This window comes from Oncorhynchus mykiss, chromosome 6 (assembly GCF_013265735.2).
Source record: "Oncorhynchus mykiss isolate Arlee chromosome 6, USDA_OmykA_1.1, whole genome shotgun sequence".
Lineage (NCBI taxonomy): Eukaryota > Metazoa > Chordata > Actinopteri > Salmoniformes > Salmonidae > Oncorhynchus > Oncorhynchus mykiss.
Window position 1 is genome coordinate 16,518,843 of NC_048570.1, and position 14,536 is coordinate 16,533,378.

The window sequence follows — 14,536 nt, forward strand, 5'->3', positions numbered from 1 at the left end:
ACGCCATCAAAAGGTCATTTACCACCTTCATGAGTTCAGTCTCAGTGCTATGATGGGGTCTAAAACCAGACTGAAGCGTTTCATATACATTGTTTAACTTATTTTTTGAGAGGAATGGGAGATTCGATATAGGCCAATAGTTTTTTATATTTTCTGGGTCAAGGTTAGATTTTTTCAAGAGAGGCTTTATTACTGCCACTTTTAGTGAGTTTGGTACACATCCGGTGGATAGGGAGCCATTTATTATATTCAACATAGGAGGGCCAAGCACAGGAAGCAGCTCTTTTAGTAGGTTAGTTGGAATAGGTTCCAGTATGCAGCTTGAAGGTTTAGAGGCCAAGACTATTTTCATCAATGTGTCAAGAGATATAGTAGTAAAAAACTTCAGTCCCCCTTGATCCTAGGCCCTGGCAGTGGACAACTGAGCTTTGGAGAAATACACAGTGTCTGGTGGAAAGCAGACTTAACCAGGTTTTCCTCTAGGATTTTGCCTGTGCTTAGCTCCATTCAGTTTATTTTTAATCCTGAAATATCTCCAGTCCATAACAATTACAAGCAAACTCATTACATGATGCAGCCACCACTATGATTGAAAATATGAAGAGTGGTACTAGGTAATGTGTTGTATTGGATTTGCCCCAAACATAACACTTTGTATTCAGGACAAAAAGTTAATTGATCTGGAGCAGGACATATTATTTTATTTTTTTAAACCATTAGCAAAGACATGTGTTTCTTCCATGGTGGTCCCCCTTACTGCCAACTCAGTTAGGATATTAGGGGTGTTCAGCAGTGTCAACGACAAGCAGCGGAACTTGTGGAGAGACACTTTTAAATCCGACCAAAAAGAAAATACAAGAAAGAAATGTAATAATGAGCTTGAGGAGAACAGAGGATTTGATCACCCTCACAGCTGTCCTCCAATCACAAAGATTCTGCAATTATTGGAACCAATGGCGGTCGGTGCGGTTTAAGATGGGCAAGGACGCAATTTAAAAAAAATGAGAATAGCCTTATTGGTCTTATTTCTATTAAAGCATTTTGGATGACTGTCAGTCATATTCCATTCACCCAGTTCAATGTAACATTGATAGGTTTAGGGTACAACATAATATAAAAAATGTATCTATACCCATCATGAGCTTGCAACAACCTAGCCTATGAATAAAAGTTTACAATATAGGTGCACAGGTCGAGATAAAAATTATAGTAATCAAGGTGACAGACAACGACACATTCAATACCGCCTTGCACACTCTTGCCTACATCTAGCTGATATAGGGTGTAATCTTTAGTCTAATAGTTACAAACAATCATTTCTATTGGACAAATTCAGGTATGTTTATCCCCATTTGGTTCCATTTGCTTCTGTTTAAGAAATGTTTTTTAACAGAATCGGCTAAATGAATATACCCCTAATCACACCCAAACACAGTTAACTTTCATAGCAGCCACATACAAACAGCATGATCACATAATTCCTTCTCGAATCTATGCGCTCTCCTCCTCTCACCTTTTCCCTTCGCTTGTGGACTGTGCACAACAAATCAGCTTTCCAAGCTGCTAACCGCTACACGAATCCTGCATCGTTGTCACCATATTAGCTAAGCTAACATCATAGTCAGCATAGCTACAAGAACTAACGTGTTAGTAAACCTGCTACCATCATGCAGTGCAGTGTACAGTCAGCAAGCAGTTTAGCAGTTACACCGGCATGCCCCATTGGCAATAGATTAATAAAAACAAAAGCTTAGCTTGATTTGGAAGAGTTCCAGTGTTGGATAGCCATAACCAGCTAGCAAACATAGCATCCTTCTCTGTTTGGGCGGGTGTTTGAGTAAGCTAAACCAGCTAGCTGTATTTGCTAGCTAAGTGAAAGTTTTAAAAATCTCTCTCTCTCTCTTGCTTTTCCTTCATTTTTAAATAAATTGATTGGTTCAAAACTGTTCAACTATTGTCTTTCTCTCTCTCTGAGTCAACTACTCACAACATTTTATGCACTGCAGTGCTAGCTAGCTGTAGCGTGTGCTTTCAATTCTAGATTCATTCCCTGATCCTTTGATTGGGTGGACAACATGTCAGTTCACGCAGCAAAATCGCTGATAGGTTGAAGTACGTCCTCCGGAAGATAATTACTATGTAAGTTTATGGAAAGAGGACAACCATGAGCCTCTTAGGTTATGTATTGAAGTAAATGTACCCAGAGGGGGATGGAAACTAGCTGTCCTCCATCTACACCATGGTGCTAGCCTACAGAGTAAGAGGATGGTCCTCCCGTTTCTCCTCTGAGGAGCCTCTACTGACTTGAACTCTATCACATTTTTTCTCCATGTTATATCCACAACCAATGAGCAACTCCACCATAAATCCAGCAAAAATCGAACATTGATATTGCCGAAAGGCCAGTCTCTTTGGCAATGACAAGGTCTGGCAAGGAGTGTAATGTTTGCTAAATGGACTGATACTCAGACTAGGCTATACATGTAGCTCAATCACTTTAAACAATTATTTTTCTGGTGCTCCTAAATTGTATGTGGTGCTCCTAATTTTTATAAGTTAGGAGCATCAGTGCTACCAAGGAATATTATCCTGAGCACACCTATAGGCCTGTCTCCACAATATGGTGTATGCTACAATTGAATAACCTCATGGATAAGGAGTAATGATGAATACAAAGTAATATCCAATATCTTTGTAGATACTAGATAGGAAAGAACATGGTTCAGAACAAACAACTAAAAACAATGTATATATTTGATATTATAGGCCTACATATAACATTTACATTTGATCAAACTTTGAGTCATTCAAGCAGTTTTCTGCTTGACAATCAACAATTTATGCAGCTTGGCATTCTATTGTGTTTAATTAAGGTCTAGGCCTAATGTGTTACAGTGCACGTGGAACACTATCAAAACTGTCTTTACACCTTTGTCATTACCAAATAATACCCACAATCAAGAAATATACTGAAAAGGTGATTCACAGACTTCCGTGTAATCACATTTTTCATTTCGATAGAAAGGTCAGCAAACATAAAACACAATACAGGGATATTTCACTTTACCCATAAATACTAGGCAGAGAGAGAAAGTAAATGCATGCTGTTGCTTGCAGGATTGTCTAATAATACACTTTCTCAGCCATTTGACTCCCACTTGAAGCAAAGTTCAAATTGGTATAGGCAACACAAAGCATTACGTGGGCTACTTTCTCCCCAGCAATGCGTTAGAAAATTACAGACAGAGCTGCAAAGTGCTTATGTCTACTCCACCAAATGGAGAGACTGGGAGGCTCGATTTGAATGCTCCGCTCAGACCCTCAAATCGCTGCCAGGACATACCACCGACTTCTTAAGCTGCTTTTACTCCCACCAGCCCACTGTTGAAGAGTGGAGAGGGGGAACGAGTTGGGTTGTTTTTGTCATTGTGGCTATATGAGATAGAACTCCTTTGTTTCAGACCCCCCACCCCCTGGTTTTCCACTATCTCAGATTATTTTTTAAGGTCTTATATTAGGTTAATTCACATATTAGAGTAAAGTTGTGACTGCCATAGTAGATTGCACATTTTTTTTAAATCCATTTTTCACCTCAGATGGTATCCACATGGAGATTTTGGACTGAATATATGACAAATAATTTCCCATTTAGTAATGCAATTTGACTTTTTGGTTTGTACGTATAAAGAAATGGTGGTAATGGAATTACTATGGCTCTGTGTGAAGAATAAAAAAATATTTAAAAAATGACAGAAAAGTATTTAGGACACTATTGTGTCAGTCAAAGTATATTTCTTATGTGAATTGTGCTACTCCGTACTCTGATTGTGAATAATGTGTGTGTGCATGTAGTGTGTGTTCCACAATCCACTTCCCTAGTCTGTGAAGTGGTGGATAATTATCTGCCTTATCAGCCTGGGACATAGGCAGACCCCTCTCCAGTGACAGGTCATGGAGCCCGGACCAACAGGGGGATAGGAGGCGGGGATGAGAAGACAATGTAGGGAGATAGAGATGGTGAACCAAAGGAAGAGAGAGAGAGAGATACAGTACTAGTCAGAAGTTTGGACACACCTACTCATTCAAGGGTTTTTCTTTGTTTTTACTATTTCTACATTGTAGAATAATAGTGAAGACATCAACACTATGAAATAACGCATGGAATTATGTACAGTAGTAACCAAAAAAGGGTTACATTTTTTATATTTGAGATTCTTCAAAGTAGCCACCCTTTGCTTTGATGTTTGCCACCTTGAGGCAGTCACCTGGAATGCATTTCAATTGTGTCTTGTTAAAAGTTCATTTGTGGAAGTCCATATTATGGCAAGAACACCTCAAATAAGCAAAGAGAAATGACAGTCCATCATTACTTTCAAGAACTTTGAAAGTTTCTTCAAGTGCAATCGCAAAAACCCTCAAGCTCCTCTGCTGCAGAGGATAAGTTCATTAGAGTTACCAGCTTCAGAAATTGCAGCCCAAATAAATGCTTTACAGAGTAACAGTAACTGACACATCTCAACATCAACTGTTCAGAGACTACGTGAATCAGACCTTCATGGTTGAATTTCTGCAAAAAAAACACTACTGAAGGACACCAATAATAAGAAGAGACTTTAGACTGGTGGAAATGTCCAGAAATGCGAGATCTTTGGTTCCACCGCTGTGTCTTTCTAAGAAGCAGAGTAGGTGAACGGATTATCTCCGCATGTGTGGTTCCCACCGTGAAGCATGGAGGAGGAGGTGTGATGGTGTGGGGGTGCAGGACAATGACCCAACACACCTCCAGGCTATAAGGGCTATTTGACCAAGGAGGAGAGTGATGGAATGCTGCATCAGATGATTTGGCCTCCACAATCATCCGACCTCAACCCAATTGAGATGGTGTGGGATGAGTTGGACCGCAGAGCGAAGGAAAAGCAGCCAACAAGTACTCAGCATATGTGGGAATTCCTTCGAGACTGTTGGAAAAGCATTCCAGGTGAAGCTGGTTGAGATCATGCAAAGATTGTGCAAAGCTGTCATCAAGGCAAAGGGTGGCTACTTTGAAGAATCTCAAATATAAAATATATTTTGATTTGTTTGACACCTTTTTGGTTACTACATGATTCCATGTGTTATTTCATAGTTTTGATGTCTTCACTATTATTCTACAATGTAGAAAATAGTACAAATAAAGAAAAACCCTTGAATGAGTAGGTGTGTCCAAACTTTTGACTGGTACTATAGATGGAGAGATAGATGGAGGGAGGAAGGAGGACAGTTAGGGCCCATAAGGAGAGACCAGCTGCTCTGCCCTATCAGCTCCTCGGCGAAAACCTTGCTGCTCATTAGCATAAATTCAAATGACAAATGTGTCCAGGTTTGGCAAAGACTAATTAATTCACGAAGGGGGGAAAAAATCACTGGAGTAAGACTCCAAATCTTTCACTGCCAAAGGCATGAACAAGTGTTAAGTGTAGAGCTAGCTATACCTTTGATGGAGTACTTTCATTACACTTTCTAAGTACTTGCTTCTCGGTTTATTTGACTGCGCTGTGTGCGTTATTCTGTGTTGGTGACCGTTGAGGCCTAGTCAGCCTTGCTTTCTAGAAATAATATGTCTCTCGGTGTGTTTGTATGGCTGTGTACATGAACAGTGTGAGTGAAAAGGCATAGCTTTTGCTCGTGTGCAATGACGGCGTGCCTGCATGTGTGCATGTGGGCACGTGTTTGTTAGTTGTTGAGAGATTTGTTAGATTGGTGGATTGTGCTCAATGTGTCTCCACACACTGTACTTTAAAATCTGATGGAATGACAGAGTGAGTCAGACTCTCCCAGCCCACAAACACACTGTGAAGGAATAAGTGTGCCCCCTTGTGGTCACTGGATAAGAAATAATAAGGAGCAGAGAAAATGCTTTCAGACGCCTCTTTTATTTTGGACAGTTGTTGTCGTAAAGGTAAATTACTTAACATAATACACCAGAAATGCAACTGTTTAAAAATAAACAAATAATAATTCAGTCATCTCAGTCATAGAGTGATATATGAATGGGATTCTATCCACTATGAGTCTATGATATTTCATTTAGAGACACCAGGGGTTTACCCAACCACGGGTGCTTGTTTTATTGAAAGTGAGAATGACAGTTTGAATACAAATACATAGTGGACATACAACCTTGCCTCTGGTGACTCATGCATCTGAGCCCAGAAACTCTGCAAGGCAGGAGACGGAGAATCCGTCACATGTCCATAATTTCTGCCCTTCAAGCGATGCCAGATCAAAACAGGACAGAAGTGTCTCCCTGTGCCTCCTTGGATTGGAATAGAACTAGCCTGTGTCTGTATCAACACTGCTAAAGATCCTGCAACAGTACTGTATGTCAAGCAGAGAGATGAATGTGTTTGTCTACCAGCCACATGTAAACTGTACTCCCCTTTCATTACAGGTTGTTTTCCTGTCTTCTCTTTTCATCCTTTAACAACGTCCATTTCATAAAAGAAGATTTGTTAAACACCCTAGAGTCGATGTCTGAGCCCCCGCGGAAATCTCATCCGCCAATGGAGGCCTTACACATCTGCGGAGGAAGGTGGCCCGAGCTACATCTGTGTTTTTCAGAGCATGAGACCTCCTAAAAATCAACCCCCACAAGTGTCACAGGACTTGTCTGAAGTCGATAGCGCAGATCTGCCTATTTCTGTTTGTAAAAGTTTGGGTTGCACACTAATAACACACGGGGCGGCAGGTAGCCTAGTGATTAGGGCATTGGGACAGTAACCAAAAGGTTGTAAGACTGAATCCCTGAGCTGACAAGGTAAAAATCTGTCGTTCTGCCCCTGAACAAGGCAGTTGTTCCTAGGCCATCGTTGTAAATAAGAATTTGTTCTTAACTGACTTGCCTTGTTAAATAAAGGTTATAAAAAAATGACCCCTCTATTGAAAGGTCGGTTGTTTTGCTCTAAGACACCCAGCCTCACAAGACTCGTCTGAAGGTAACCTGGTAACAGTTCAAAAAGTTAACGGAAGTATACACTCACCGATCATTTTATTAGGTACACCACCCCGTTCACAAAAGTGGATCGCTTCTACAGACAGTGAGTCACGTCACGTGGCCGTGGCTCGCTATATAAAGCAGGCAGAAAGGCATCAAGTCATTCAGTTACTGCTCGATTGATCGTTAGAATGGGCAAAACGATTGACCTAAGCGACTTTGAGTGTGGTATGATCATCTGTGCGCCGGATCCAGTATCTCAAGTACGGGCACCATCCTGGGCTTTTCACACATGACAATATCTAGGGTTTACCGAGAATGGTGCGATAACAAAAGACATTCAGTCATCAGCAGTCCTGTGGGCGAAAAAGCTCATTGATGAGAGAGGTCAAAGGAGAATGGCAAGAATTTGTAAGCTAACAGGCAGACGTATAACGGCGCAGAACAACAAATCAAATCAAATCAAATCAAATTTTATTTGTCACATACACATGGTTAGCAGATGTTAATGCGAGTGTAGCGAAATGCTTGTGCTTCTAGTTCCGACAATGCAGTAATAACAAGTAATCTAACTAACAATTCCAAAACTACTGTCTTGTACACAGTGTAAGGGGATAAAGAATATGTACATAAGGATATATGAATGAGTGATGGTACAGAGCAGCATAGGCAAGATACAGTAGATGGTATCGAGTACAGTATATACATATGAGATGAGTATGTAAACAAAGTGGCATAGTTAAAGTGGCTAGTGATACATGTATTACATAAGAATACAGTCGATGATATATTGTACAGTATATACGTATGCATATGAGATGAATAATGTAGGGTAAGTAACATTATATAAGGTAGCATTGTTTAAAGTGGCTAGTGATATATTTACATCATTTCCCATCAATTCCCATTATTAAAGTGGCTGGAGTTGAGTCAGTGTCAGTGTGTTGGCAGCAGCCACTCAATGTTAGTGGTGGCTGTTTAACAGTCTGATGGCCTTGAGATAGAAGCTGTTTTTCAGTCTCTCGGTCCCAGCTTTGATGCACCTGTACTGACCTCGCCTTCTGGATGATAGCGGGGTGAACAGGCAGTGGCTCGGGTGGTTGATGTCCTTGATGATCTTTATGGCCTTCCTGTGACATCGGGTGGTGTAGGTGTCCTGGAGGGCAGGTAGTTTGCCCCCGGTGATGCGTTGTGCAGACCTCACTACCATCTGGAGAGCCTTACGGTTGAGGGCGGAGCAGTTGCCGTACCAGGCGGTGATACAGCCCGACAGGATGCTCTCGATTGTGCATCTGTAGAAGTTTGTGAGTGCTTTTGGTGACAAGCCGAATTTCTTCAGCCTCCTGAGGTTGAAGAGGCGCTGCTGCGCCTTCTTCACAATGCTGTCTGTGTGAGTGGACCAATTCAGTTTGTCTGTGATGTGTATGCCGAGGAACTTAAAACTTGCTACCCTCTCCACTACTGTTCCATCGATGTGGATAGGGGGGTGTTCCCTCTGCTGTTTCCTGAAGTCCACAATCATCTCCTTAGTTTTGTTGACGTTGAGTGTGAGGTTATTTTCCTGACACCACACTCCGAGAGCCCTCACCTCCTCCCTGTAGGCCGTCTCGTCGTTGTTGGTAATCAAGCCTACCACTGTTGTGTCGTCCGCAAACTTGATGATTGAGTTGGAGGCGTGCGTGGCCACGCAGTCGTGGGTGAACAGGGAGTACAGGAGAGGGCTCAGAACGCATCCTTGTGGGGCCCCAGTGTTGAGGATCAGCGGGGAGGAGATGTTGTTGCCTACCCTCACCACCTGGGGGCGGCCCGTCAGGAAGTCCAGTACCCAGTTGCACAGGGCGGGGTCGAGACCCAGGGTCTCGAGCTTGATGACGAGCTTGGAGGGTACTATGGTGTTGAATGCCGAGCTGTAGTCGATGAACAGCATTCTCACATAGGTATTCCTCTTGTCCAGATGGGTTAGGGCAGTGTGCAGTGTGGTTGAGATTGCATCGTCTGTGGACCTATTTGGGCGGTAAGCAAATTGGAGTGGGTCTAGGGTGTCAGGTAGGGTGGAGGTGATATGGTCCTTGACTAGTCTCTCAAAGCACTTCATGATGACGGAAGTGAGTGCTACGGGGCGGTAGTCGTTTAGCTCAGTTACCTTAGCTTTCTTGGGAACAGGAACAATGGTGGCCCTCTTGAAGCATGTGGGAACAGCAGACTGGTATAGGGATTGATTGAATATGTCCGTAAACACACCGGCCAGCTGGTCTGCGCATGCTCTGAGGGCGCGGCTGGGGATGCCGTCTGGGCCTGCAGCCTTGCGAGGGTTAACACGTTTAAATGTCTTACTCACCTCGGCTGCAGTGAAGGAGAGACCGCATGTTTTCGTTGCAGGCCGTGTCAGTGGCACTGTATTGTCCTCAAAGCGGGCAAAAAAGTTATTTAGTCTGCCTGGGAGCAGGACATCCTGGTCCATGACTGGGCTGGATTTCTTCCTGTAGTCCGTGATTGACTGTAGACCCTGCCACATGCCTCTTGTGTCTGAGCCGTTGAATTGAGATTCTACTTTGTCTCTGTACTGACGCTTAGCTTGTTTGATAGCCTTGCGGAGGGAATAGCTGCACTGTTTGTATTCGGTCATGTTACCAGACACCTTGCCCTGATTAAAAGCAGTGGTTCGCGCTTTCAGTTTCACGCGAATGCTGCCATCAATCCACGGTTTCTGGTTAGGGAATGTTTTAATCGTTGCTATGGGAACGACATCTTCAACGCACGTTCTAATGAACTCGCACACAGAATCAGCGTATTCGTCAATGTTGTTGTCTGACGCAATACGAAACATGTCCCAGTCCACGTGATGGAAGCAGTCTTGGAGTGTGGAGTCAGCTTGGTCGGACCAGCGTTGGACAGACCTCAGCGTGGGAGCCTCTTGTTTTAGTTTCTGTCTGTAGGCAGGGATCAACAAAATGGAGTCGTGGTCAGCTTTTCCGAAAGGGGGGCGGGGCAGGGCCTTATATGCGTCGCGGAAGTTAGAGTAACAATGATCCAAGGTCATTGCACACAGTGGTGTGCAGAACGGCATCTCTGAACGCACAACTCATCAATCCTTGTCACGGATGGGCTACTGCAGCAGACAACCACACCGTATTCCACACCTATCAGCTAAAAACAAGAAGAAGCAGCTCCAGTGGGCACGCGATCACCAACACTGGTGAGAGTCAGGATTTGGCATTAGCAGCATGATTCCATGGACCTATTCTGCCTGGTGTCAACGGTACAGGCTGGTGGTTGGTGGCGGTGATGTGATGTCATCGATTCTGCATGGACTAACATCCCAGTGGAATTTTTCCAACTTGTAGAATCCATGCCCCAAAGAATTCAGGTTGTTTTGGAGGCAAAGAGGGGTATGACCCGGTAATAGTTTGGTGTACCTAATAAACTGGCTTGTGAGTGTATATGGAATGGGCTTAATACCAAAAAATAGGTTAAATATGGGTAAAAGGACAGACACTTTAAAACAAACTTGATTTATTTATTTATTTTTTGAATGCATACTGTTATTCAATGCGTTTCTATGGGCTAATAGCAGTAAGGCCAAATTCAATGTTTCATTAACATTTTTTTTAATATATTAATAATTTATATATATTTTTTAAATATTTCTTTGATACCTAAAGTGGTCCTAAAACCTACAGTAAAGGTGTCCTCGAACTGGCTTCACTCTTGGACAGTTCACATAGCCCAAGACAGCCCCGAAGAGGGTACCCTGTATTGCTTCCTCTGTTTAACAAAATCCTAGATAATTATTAACGATTTATCAGTCACAGTGGATCTGTTTAGTCAGAGTAAATCCAGCCTTTTGGCAAGTGCCACTGGCATAAGGGGCCGAAACTATCCATTTGAATAAAATTACTGATAAACTGTCTGCTTTATGGCTCGTCTTGTGCTTCCCATCAGGCTCTTTGTTTTCCACTTTACAACAGGCTTAACTGGCCGAAACATCTGTCTCTCATCAAGTCCAGGTGTTCCCTTACTACACAACACACAGTACCATGCCGTCTGCACTGCCGAGTCTCTCTCTCTCTCTCTCTCTCTCTCTCTCTCTCTCTCTCTCTCTCTCTCTCTCAGCCAGGTGCAACTGTTCTTGCCAAACCCCTCGTAAAAATCTCTGCAACGCTTGTTCAAGTGCTACCTCACCCAAGCTGTTCCTCCACAGCAATTACGCCAAAATAGTTCATGTTGTTCAATGTGATGCACACTATATATACAAAAGTATGTGTACACTCCTTCAAATTAGTGGATTCGGCTGTTTCAGCCACACCCATTGCTGACAGGTGTGTAAAATCGAACACACAGCTATGCAATCTCCAAAGACAAATATTGGCAGTAGAATGGACTTACTGACGAGGTCAGTGACATTCAACATGGCACCATCATAGGATGCCACCTTTCCAACAAGTCAGTTTGCCAAATTCTGCCCTGCTAGAGCTGCTCCAGTCACATCTAGGAGCAACAACAGCTCAGCTGCGAAGTGGTAGGCCACAGAGGCTCACAGAGCAGGGACCGCCTAGCTCGCTGCTTTTGGACTATGGAGCAGTGGAAACGCGTTCTCTGGGGTGATTAATCGCGCTTCAACATCTGGCAGTCCGACGGACAAATCTGCGTTTGTTGGATGCCAGGAAAACACTACCTGCCCGAATGCATAGTGCCAACTGTAAAGTTTGGTGGAGGAGGAATAATGGTCTGTGGCTAATGGTCTAGTTCCAGTGAAAGGAAATCTTAACGCAACAGCATACAGCAGACATTCTAGACGATTGTCATGACTTCCGCCGAAGTCGGCTCCTCTCCTTGTTCGGGAAGTGTTCGACGTCACCGGCTTTCTAACCATCGGCGCTCCATTTTTAATGTATCCATTTGTTTTGTCTTGTTCCCTGCACACCTGGTTTTCATTCCCCAATCAATTCATATGAATTTATTCCTCTGTTCCTCATTATGTCTTTGTGTAGGATTGTTTTGTGTTATGTGTATTTAAAAAATATATATATTTGAATTTTACTTTTCTCCCCAATTTCGTGGTATCCAATTGCTAGTAGTTACTATCTTGTCTCATCGCTACAACGCCCGTACCAATGCGACCGCGACCTGGTTTGCGTGCACTGCGACCGGCCCTCTCACCTCCCGGTCGCGGCCGGCTGCGACAGAGCCAGGGTGCGAACCCAGAGTCTCTGGTGGCACAGCTAGCACTGCGATGCAGTGCCCTAGACCATGTTGTTTGTGCTGTCATTTTGACCGGAATAAAAAGTGCGCCTGTTCACTACACTCTGCTCTCCTGCACCTGACTTTGCCTCCAATACACAATCCTAACAACGGTTCTGTGCTTCCAACTTTGTGGCAACAGTTTTGGGAAGGCCCTTTCCTGTTTCAGCATCACAATGCCCCTGTGCACAAAGCGAGGTCCATACAGAAATGGTTTGTCGAGATCGGTGTGGAAGAACTTGACAAGCCTGCACAGAACCCTGACCTCAACCCCATCGAACACCTTAGGGATGAATTGGAATGCCGATTGCGAGCCAGGTCTAATCGTGCTTTTCCTCACTAATGCTCGTGTGGCTGAATGAAAGCAAGTCCCCGTAGCAATGTTCCAACATCTAGTGGAAAGCCTTCCCAGAAGAGTGGAGGCTGTTATAGCAGCAAAGGAGGGACCAACTCCGTATTAATGCCCATGATTTTGGAATGAGATGTTCGATGATACTTTTGGTCACGTAGTGTATATATATCACAGGAGGTTGGTGGCACCTTAATTGGGGAGGACGTGCTAGTTGTAATGCCTGGAGCGGAATCAGTGAAATGGTATCAAATACATCATTCACATGGTTTCTATGGTTTCTATGTGTTTGATGCCATTCCATTCGCTCCATTCCAGCCATTATTATGAGCCGTCCTCCCCTCAGCAGCGTCCTGTGATTCATATCGTGCCAGTTTTCTGTATTTCAGATCCAAGGAACATCCTTCTACTCAGAGCACCCAGCCGTGAGTGAGAGCAGTGTTCTTCAGGTGGCACACAGAGAACGCTGGCCACCGACCATTACCTAATACCCCAAGTCTACACCTGTGAAACACATTAACTTGACCCAAACACTGAAACTAGGTGGTATTCTTTTTTGTCTTCGTTATGTCTGACAGTGGCGGGACAGCTAAAGCCATTTGAAGGCAATGCTCTAACCATCGGTTCAAAAGGGATCATTCAAGCAAAGCCACAACTATTATGGGCCTACTATTCATATCTTCACATGAAGCCATCAGAATTTCCATACTGTATGTAATATGATTGCTCTCCGTTTTAAAAGCTACAGAATGGGCCTTTGTTGGGCAGATCTCATATTCTTGCAATGTTCCAGTCTCTAATGGGCAATTACACTAGGCCTGGTCATTTATTTATTTCATATCATTGCTACCATGGCAATGACGTGTTCATTAATACTAGCATGCTGTCGTTTACCATTTCGATCTCTGTTCCTAAGCTGCTGCTTCACAAAGGAAAATGAGAGGGTCTTCAATGAAAACATGTATCATGGGCATGGAAATAAACAACGCCATCGAGGAGGCAATTTTCTGTGCATTAAGTTTAGCCGTCAATTTGGAAAGATACGGTCCATAGCATTGGTTCCTCCTGGCCAAATCCAACATGCTGCGGTATGTAGATGATAATGGTAAAATGGTAGCCGTGTTGGCGCCATCGGCCAAGCTGGTTAATCTAACAGACAGTTAGTGTAATAGGTTAGGAGCCAGACTTGGGGTAGAACAACAGAAGCGAGACCAGCACAAGCAAACAGGCCATGCCAAAGGGGAGCTGCTCAGTGTCTGAGAGAGAGAAGCCATCTTAGCAGCGCTGCTCATTGTAACTTTGTGACTCAACCTTTATGCTCAACCAAAGCCCTCATGACTCCAGAAAATGTTATTCTACAAAATCTGTCTTTGACGTGAACATAGACATTCAGACTGAAGAGAAGACTGCATTGAATGATGGTAAATAATAAGTTACCCATGTGTCTGCCAGAGTTCAAAGGACATAGATTCTAAAGCATGCTGTACTTGAATCCCTGGCCTTTGAGAGGACAAATCATTTCCAAAGAGGTGAATATTTCTAGATGTCTACATGTCCATAGCGCTTATTCATGTCCTTTGATTGAATAGGTTCTGTTAAGCTATGAGTCGCTATTGTTCCATTCCTCCTTGACAATAAGAAAGAAGTACAGTTGAAGTCAGAAGTTTACATACACTTAGGTTGGAGTCATTAAAACTCCCTTTTCAACCACTCCACAAATGTCTTGTTAACAAACTATAATTTTGGCAAGTCGGTTAGGACACAAATAATTTTTCCAACAATTGTTTATAGACAGATTATTTCACTTATAATTTACTGTATCACAATTCCAGTGGGTCAGAGGTTTACATACACTAAATTGACTGTGCCTTTAAACAGCTTGGAAAATTCTAGAAAATGTCATGGCTTTAGAAGCTTCTGATAGGCTAATTGACATAATTTGATCAGTTGGAGATATACCTGTGGATGTATTT